This window comes from Fukomys damarensis, unplaced genomic scaffold, assembly GCF_012274545.1.
Source record: "Fukomys damarensis isolate Sample0158 unplaced genomic scaffold, DMR_v1.0_HiC HiC_scaffold_11, whole genome shotgun sequence".
In the NCBI taxonomy this organism is placed as follows: domain Eukaryota; kingdom Metazoa; phylum Chordata; class Mammalia; order Rodentia; family Bathyergidae; genus Fukomys; species Fukomys damarensis.
The window spans coordinates 24,477,269-24,486,382 of NW_022900923.1; the positions used below are offsets into that span (position 1 = coordinate 24,477,269).

Consider the following 9,114-nt stretch of genomic DNA (forward strand, 5'->3'; position numbering starts at 1 on the left):
TCATAGATAGGCTTTATTAAGTTGAGATACAGACCATTTATCACAATTTTTTGCAGGTTTTTTTTAAAATCATGAATGAGTGTTGAATTTTGTCAAATGCTTTTTCTGCATCTATCGAGAGGATCATGTGGTTTTTGTCCTTCACTTTGTTAATATAGTGTATTACATTTATTGACTTACATAGTGTTGAACCATCTTTGCATCCCTGGAATAAATCTGACTTGGTCAGGATGTATGATCTTCTTGATGATCCTCTGTATTCTGTTTTCTAGTATCTTATTAAGGATTTTTGCATCTATATTCATTAAGGAGATTGGTCTGTTGTTCTCTTTTTTAGTTACATCTTTCCCTGGTTTGGGAATCAAAGTGATACTTGCTTCCAGGTATGAATTTGGAAGTATTGCTTCCCTTTCAATTTCATTGAAAAGTCTGAAGAGTAATGGCAGTTGTTTTCTAAATCTCTTGTAAAATTCAGCAATGAATCCATCAGGACCTGGGCTTTTCTTTGTTGGTAAGTTTTTAATTACATTTTCCATTTCACTGATTGTAATTGGGGTGTTTAAAATGTTTTTATCTTCTTCGTTCAACTTTGGTAATTCATAAGTCTAGAAATCTGTCCATTTCTTCTGTGCTTTCCATTTTATTAGAATACAGATTCTCAAAGTAGGTATTAATGATATTCTGGATTTCTGAGAGATCTGTTGTGACTTGTCCTTTTTTATTCCTGATTGCATGGATCTGAACCTTTTCTTTATGTTTTTTTGATAAGATTTGCTAAGGGTTTATCAATTTTATTTAGTCTTTCAAAAAACCAACTCTTCAATTCATTTACTTTTTTTGTATTGTTTTCTTAGTTTCCATTGCATTTATTTCTGCTCTATTCTTTATAATTTTCTCTCTTGTTCAAGCTTTGGGTTTTTCTTGCTCTTGTTTTTCTAGGAGATTCATTGTTAGGTTGTTTATTTGAGCTTGCTGTGTTTTTCTAATGTGGGCAGACAGTGCTATGAATTTTCCATGTAGAACTGCTTTTACTTTGTCCCATAGATTCCTGTATGTTGTACTGGCATTTTCATTTATTTGTAAAAACTGTCTGATTTCTTCTTCAATTTCCTCTGTGATCCATTGATTTTTCAGGAGAGTGTTGTTCAATTTCCATGTGTTTGTGAAGTTCCTATGGTTTGTTATGCTATTGATCTCCAGCTTTATTGCACTGTGATCTGATAATATACAGGGAATAACTTCAATTTTTTTGCATTTATTCAAATCTGTTCTGTGAGCTAGTATGTTATCTATCTTTGAGAATGACCCATGTGAAGCTGAAAAGAATGTATATTCTGATTTTTGTGGGTTGGAACACTCTGTAGAGGTCTAATAAGTCCATGCATTCAAAAGCTTGGTTCAGTTCTAGTATTTCATTGCTGATTTTTTGCCTAGATGATCTGTCTATTTATTATAGGGGGGTACTTAGATCCCCCACTACAATTGTATTAGTGCTTATTTAATATTTGTTTTAATTTTATTTAATACTTGTTAATATTTAATACTTTTTTATATAGTTTGTATTTGGTGCATATATATTTATGATTGTCATTTCTTCCTCTTGAATTGTTCCCTTTACAAGGATGTAGTGGCCTTCTTTGTATCTCTTAATCAGTTTTGGTTTGAAATTCGCTTTGCAAATAAGTTTGCTACACCTGCTTTTTTTCTGGGCTCCTATTGCATGGAGAGTTGTTTTCCACCCTGTCACTTTCAGTCTATGGGCTCCTTTTTGCACTAGGTGTGTTTCAATACAACATATTGTTGGATTTTGCTTCTTAATCCTTTCTGCCAATCTATTTCGCTTGATTGGTGAATTGAGGCCATTGATACTTATGATTATAACTGATATGTACTGCATGCACAAAGGCAACAAAAATAGGGCAATTGCAAGATTTGCTTCACAGAAACAATCACATAGTAATAGAAAGTCTAGATCCCTGTAAAGCAAAAAGATTAGGAAGCAAAACATGAGTAAGCTTTCTATGCAGAATATACTTAAATACATGTACAGACTGTATACTCATAATATTACTCACTTCAGCTCTTTTATGATGCATAATTTCTTAATCATCCATTGGTAAAATAAGAATATTAATAAACATGAAATCCAAACCACATTTATTTTCACAATATCAAGGCTAACCTCAAAGCAGCAATTTCGCTGACTCTAAATGTTGTGTTTCAAAAGTAAGAGGCAATCTTAATTATTTTTAACCCCCTAAATAAGACTGCAAAAAAGGGGATATTACTTTATTCCTTTCAGAAGACCAGGTCCCAACCCGTACTTATATGGCACAAGCAACAAGAGCACCAACATGTACATCACTAAGAGCAATGCCTACCCACATAAAAGCAGCTAGGAGAACTGTGCTCTTTCCACTTTCATAGCAAGCCTATTAAGCTATAGGCGTAGAAGCTCTGACCTCATGCAAAAGAAGTACTAAATTAACCACACATCCATTTGACATTTCCAAATCTCTGCTCCTAACACAGTTTTAGTATAACTATTAAGCACAGCAAATCACTTAATAATAATAAAAAACCAGAAACAAAACATATACCCTGTCTTTGCAATTAAACATTTATGTAACATGAACCTAAAAAAATGTTCAGACAAAATTTGAACTGTCTTTTCGAAATATAAATTATGTAATTAAGGCTTTCTTAAACAAAACAGATCTTAGGTATGAGTCATACAAACTTACAGTAGTGTATATTCCAAATAAAGATTTTCTTCCTATTATGACATGACAAAATAATTGTTTTCTGAGCAAAGATATACGCTAAGGCTTAAGGTTGTAAACACATTGAAAGGAAAAAAAGTTAGGGAAGAAATTACTGTGCATTTAAAAATGTGTATCATCGAAAGGTGTAGGGAAGGTGTGATGCGTAGGGGAAGAACAAAAAGGGAAAAGAAAAAAATGTGAGAGAATGAAAAGATGAAAATAAAGTGTTTGTAGATGGGGAGGGGAGGAGGGGGTGAAGGGAGGGCAGAGGTAAGGGGAAAAAATGAGAATCAAGACTTGCCATGTAGAGGTACATTATCCCAACAATGAATGTAACTGTACTATATCCCTAAAATGTACAAATAAACTCAATAAAATTAAAAAAAATGTGTATCATCTCATAAGAGGGTCCTGAAGTTTCAAATTTACATGTAAGAATACATTTACATCTTAAATGTCTAGAAAAGGCACAAATTTTATGTAAAAAATTAGCAAAATTTTAAATCCATCAATTTATTGAAAAAGCCATTACTTTTATTAGAAAAAAATGCTTCTCAAGATGTTGGCAACAAGTCATGGTACAGACACAAGTTTGATTCAGTGTATTTGTCCCTGAATTACATTCCAGGAGGAGGACCAACCCCTCCTTGGCCATGGGAAGCAGAAGTATTTAAGGGACTATGTAAGCTGGTCTTCTTGTACACAAAACAAACATTTCCTCCCCACAGTATCATATTCAGAAAGCCAAAGATCACAGATACATTTAGGGATCCCATACTTGTCACAGAACTAAAATGACACTCTTTTGGTTACTGTTTACAAGGCAGAAGTTCCTGAACAATCCTGGGACCTGTAGCTACTTTAATACCTGTAAGTGCTTTAGCCCAGGCTGAAGTACTCACCAACCACAAAAAAGTGGCAACAACAGTAATAACAAAGTCAATCATGGGAAGTTTATGACTATCCTGGTACAGGTTCATGTAACCAATGCAGCAATGGAGTGTAAGAATACAAAGACTGCAAATGTAACATAGAATTGTGCAGAAGAGGAGTAATCTCCTACGAGGATGTGACTTTTCCAATATACACCACAAACATTTGAAGGTGACTGAAATGATGCCTGATTCAACCTGAATGGATAACCAAAAGTAGCAGTGACAGTTTTATTCTCAGTCACATTAGGATGACAATGCACTAAAATTTCTGTTTTGCCTTTCAAACCCCCACAGGTGGCAAAAGAGAAAATGGCGGCAATCCATTCCAAGACCTTGATGAAGCCCAGTGGCTCCTTGAGCAGGACCAGGTTCATCTGGAAGGCAGACATCCTCTGAGGAAAGTAGGGGAGAGAGTGAGGACAGCTGGGGGGAGGAGGAGGGACCCTTGAGACCAAGGCAGCAGGGTGACAAGGACAGGAAGGCTCAGAAGTGGGCTGGGCCAAGTGGTGGTGGTTGAGCCCTGGGCAAAGTGCTAGGGCGGAGTCCTACAAAGCATTTTTAAAGAACTCTTCTGGGAAGACTGTTTCATCTTAGAGCAGCAGTTATTCCTTTTATCTCCAAACTCTATGGCAAACATAATTTGCCACTAAGTATTTATAATTCATGAATGGTGTGGCTAGAAAGAGTTTAGAATGGAAAATGGTGCATTCAGGATGAGGAAAGGGGAGGGGTCCCTTTGAATTGAGGGACAAGCTGGAATGACCCATGCAGCTTTGGAGCCAGTCTTGGATCCAGCTGTGTGATCCAGGAACAGGGTTGAGAGTAGCACAGTCCTCTGTCTCAGTGCTGGAGCACTGGGTAGTTACTGGTGAAAGTCAAGTCCAGGAACTGAGGGGTTGGATAGGCAGAAGTTGGTACTGGAAGCTCTGCCAATAGGCTAGAAACACAACCATGGCTGAAATGTGAGTGACAGATGCTGGTCTTGGGGAGGAATTAGTGACAGGGGTTAAGTGAGGTACCAGGTTAGATGCTTACATTTGGTCTCCCTAGAAGGAGTGATAACTAGAGCAAATTCAGCAGTGATCTCAGGTCAAAAACCTAAGCATGTAGACTGGGACATTATGTGGGAGTACAGGGAGACCAAGGGAAGTTAAAGCAATTTAGTGGTAGCCTAGGCATCCAGATCCTGGGACACTGGCTCCTAGGAAGAGCTGATCAAGAAATAGAACCTTGGACAATATGGGTGCTCAGCAGCCATGGTCTCTCTCCCAAGTCTGACTATGGGATTTCATCCTCATTTCCCACAGAGTATGAGTGATAGGCAATAGGTCTGATGTATGTCCTGTCTCTCCTAGGCTATCTCAGCACCTAGGGAAGGTGAATAGGGGAACTATTTGGGTGACGACAGGAAAGAGAACAGACATATGTTCTAAATTTTTCAGAGGCAGGGTGCTTAAATACTCCATTTCTTACATTCTCCAGATACCTTCAGAGATGTTAAGACTGACCCATGGAAAATTCACAGAGGCAGAAAGCGGAACTGTTAGGGACCTGATGCTGCCATCACAGGCTGTATTCTTCTGGTTCTTCTTGCCTCTTAAAATGACCTCATGCTCTTTAGTTTCCCTCCCCCCAAGGCCACAGCGGTCTGGAGGAGTCAAACCTAAGTTTCTGCAGGACTGAACCCATAAAAGGCAACCTGGCCTGTGATAGGTTAAAAGTAGCTCACTCCTCATAAATAAGCAATAGGCCAGCCCAAAACCAATAAAAGGACCTTCCTTTCTTTGTTCTCTTCTTCCTCCTCTTTCTTCTTCCCTTTTCTCTCTCCCTGACCTACCTCCCCTAATAAAGTCTCCTGTCGACTTCTCGGTGTTTGGCCTAGTTGTTGAGCGTCACTGTGCCTCTACAAGAACAATGGACAACAGAGGCTAGAGGAAGGGGAGACTAGACAAATATTTAATGGTATAGAGTTCCTACATTGCAAGATGAATAATTCTGGAGATTAGTTGCCCAAGGTAAATATACTGAACTCTACTCAACTGTACACTTAAATGGCTAGGGATTGAACTCAGGACCATGTACTTGTGAGGCAGGCGGCTACACCACTGAGCTAAATCTCTGGCCCTATTTTTAGCTATTTTGGAAGATAAACTGAATAACACTGTCTCTACCCTTATATAGAATTTACACCCCAGTAATGAATATGGACTATAACAAAGCTGAGAAGTTTGATTTTGTGTTGCAATATCTGAACAAAATGGCTGGAAATGAATACAGGGGTTTCAGCAATGCCACATTCCAGTCTGAGAAGGAAACTGGGGATCAGAATTATGCCATTGGCTATTATTTTAAGGAAAAGAAGTGCTTTCTTAAAGGGGTGGACATGATGGCTGACCTTGATCTCTACTTCCAGGTGGGTATGCCAGCCAAGTCAGTTGTGTCAGGAGCCATCCTCCTGGTGGTTCCCAATGCCATAGGAATGATGTGTCTCTCCCCTCCACTGGACAAGATAGGGAACAGCCAGAGTGGGATCAGCTTATGCCAGAAGTTGGTGTCTCTCTTTAACTTCCACAACTATGACAACCTATGGCACTGTGCTCAGAAATTAGACCCATGGCGTGAAGGGGGAGAAGTTAGGAACAAGACAGTGGTGAACCTGTTATTTTCCACCTATAGTCACGATGCTTCAGATCTTTGAAGACTATGTAGAAGTGAAGTTCCTTATCAAGGCTTGAAAAGTGAATCCTTTTATGAAGGACAAGTGGGGCAACATTCCCCTGGATGATGCTGCATAGTTCAACCACCTGGAGGTGGTCAAATTGCTTCAAGATTACCAGGACTACTACATACTCTCTGAGTTTCAGGCTAAGGAAGCAGCTGAAGCCCTGTCCAAGGAGAATTTAAGAGAACATGGTGTGAGCACAAGTCACGTACAGGAAGAAGCATGAGCTGGCCACACACTTAACTCAGACATCAAAGTACTATGGACTGCTGCTTCAGTGGAGACCAAGAAAGCCAACTGGTGACACAGGCCAGTACTTTTTGTGAGTCAGAATACCCCATGCTTTCAGCAGACAGAAAATAGGAGGACCAGAGGGACAACTGCAATAGAGCTATCCATGGAAATTTCAAGGTATAGCCTAATTGGCCCCATCAAAACTGTCCCAGGTCTTCACCCAGGTACCCTCTTCTTCTTGCTGAAGAAACCACCAGGAGAGAGAGATATTTCATTGAAGGAACTCTAACTCCCATGAACACATATATATCACACAGTAAGAGAAAGAGGAGCCTGTGCACTTGGCTTTAGTAGTATGGAGAGATCTGTCCCTTGGCCAGGACATGCTGCTGCTACTGCTAACAGCAATTTTATAGGAAGAGAAAATATTTCATGCTCAAATAAACTTTAATTATACAATTATTAAAACAAAAAAGACTGACCCATGATCACAATTTCTAAGTGATCCAAGCTCACATATGGCTCAAAAACACATATTGATTGTCTCTACCTGTCAAATTGTTTCTAAAGGAATCTGGGCACCTGTGGATGAAAGAGACAGAGGCAACAGACACTAAAGACCCAACAAAGGGGTCTGATTTTCTCATCATCTCAGTAGATTCAAATCTGTCTGGGATTAATCTCTGAGAATGTTTTTAAAAAGATATTAGGGCTTCTGCCACTTGCCTCCTAAGCACAAGGTCCTTAGTCTGATCCCTGGTACCAAAAATAAAAAATAAAAAAAGATACTGGGGCCAACACTGGAGAAACTGGCTTAATTCTCATGTGATGGGGTTGGAGTTTATTGGTACATTTTAGGTATACAGTATAGTTACATTCATTATTTGGATCTTGTACCTTTACATGACAGGTCTTGGTTCTCATTTTTTCCCCTTGTCCCCAACCCTCCCTTCACCCCCTCTTCCCCTCCCCATTTACAAACACTTTATTTCCATTTTTTTCATTTTCTCATATTTTTTTCTTTCCCCTTATTCCCTTTCCCCTACCCTTCCCACTTTCCCTACATACCATCCTTGTTATATAGCAAGGCATTCAGACATACTGGTCAGTGGAGAGAAGCTGAATATTTCAATTGGTAATGGCTACCATCATCTGGGATTCATTTCTTTTCTCATCTACTCCTAACTTGTAATTTGCTCTTGCTTCCTCGGCTCTCAGGTCCTATGCTGCTGTGGATGGAAACATCAAGTTCTTGTTCAGACTGTGTAATCCAGCCCTTGGTCTCCTCTCTAAATGAGCAGGAGCTCTGGTAGCTGCACACAGACTGGATACTGTGCCCTAGAAATCAGTGATTCTGGGAAGCAGGGAGTTCATAATTGGATGCAGTACATGGAGGTGGGAGAGGAACTCCAGTGAAAAGAAAAGTTAAATTCAAGAGGAACTTCCAAAGAGCCTACATCAAAGCAGTGCAAGGATATTCTAGCAATGAGAACAGAGAAACAACACACAGAGGAAACGGATCATAGCAGAACTCAAGAAGTGGGGTCTGAAAAAATTCTCTCAGGTGGAGATGCTACCTGCATCTGCTATTTACCAGAAGCCTATGACCTAGTCCTGGGTGAGATCACCTCATGGCATGATCTGAACCTAGCTGTTTACCCGCTTGAGCTCAAGGAGTTAGTGTGTGGTTATCCTCGTGTTGCCTCACCTTCAAACAAAATGTTTGGCTTTTGAAAGCCTGGAGTTGAATTTTGGAGATCAGCCAAAGAGACTGAGAGATTTCCTCTTGCTCACTGCATTGTTCCATGTTGTTGACTTTGCTGTATTGCTGACTTACCCAGATCGATTCCATGTATACTGAACTGAAAAATTAAAAATCAAATAAACACAAACTTATCTTTATTTTTTTCATAGGAACAGCATCTGGGAGCTGACTAAGGAGGACACCATGAGTGGACTGCCTAGATGAGCCATATCCTTCCCCAGGATCAGAATTCAAGTCACTTTTGTGAGTTCTTAATTTCTTGCTAATTTCTCCCTCCTTGACACCATCACTTTTCACTTTGAGCCATGTTTTGAATTAACTTCAGTTTTTGATTTAACTTTGAATTAACTTCAGTGTTCTTTCCTGGAGCAAACCACAGAACTAAAAAGGACTTTGAGAATTATCTTGTCCAGTTCTTTATCAGCATCTCCATTTAAAAGATACAGATTCCTGGGCCTCAAGATGGTCTTCATGAGATACAAAAACAACTCCAGATGCACTCAGCTACCTCATCTTTGACAAAGTAGCTGACCATCCCCACTGGGGGAAGGATGGCCTCTTTAATAAATGGTGTTGGAAAAAGTGGATCTCAACCTGCCAAAGATTAAAACTAGACCCTTATCTCTCACCATGCACTAAATTAAAATCCAAGTGGATTAAAGATCTAAACTTTAAAAAGGAAACACTAAACTT

At 39.3% G+C, this 9,114-nt stretch overlaps 2 pseudogenes; one reads left to right on the forward strand and one right to left on the reverse strand.

Annotated features, from left to right (window-relative positions):
- Positions 1–3,382: 3,382 nt before the first annotated feature.
- On the reverse strand, positions 3,383–4,089 carry LOC104866388 (annotated as a pseudogene).
- Positions 4,090–5,897: 1,808 nt separating this feature from the next.
- LOC117285513 lies at positions 5,898–6,648 on the forward strand (annotated as a pseudogene).
- Positions 6,649–9,114: the final 2,466 nt, after the last annotated feature.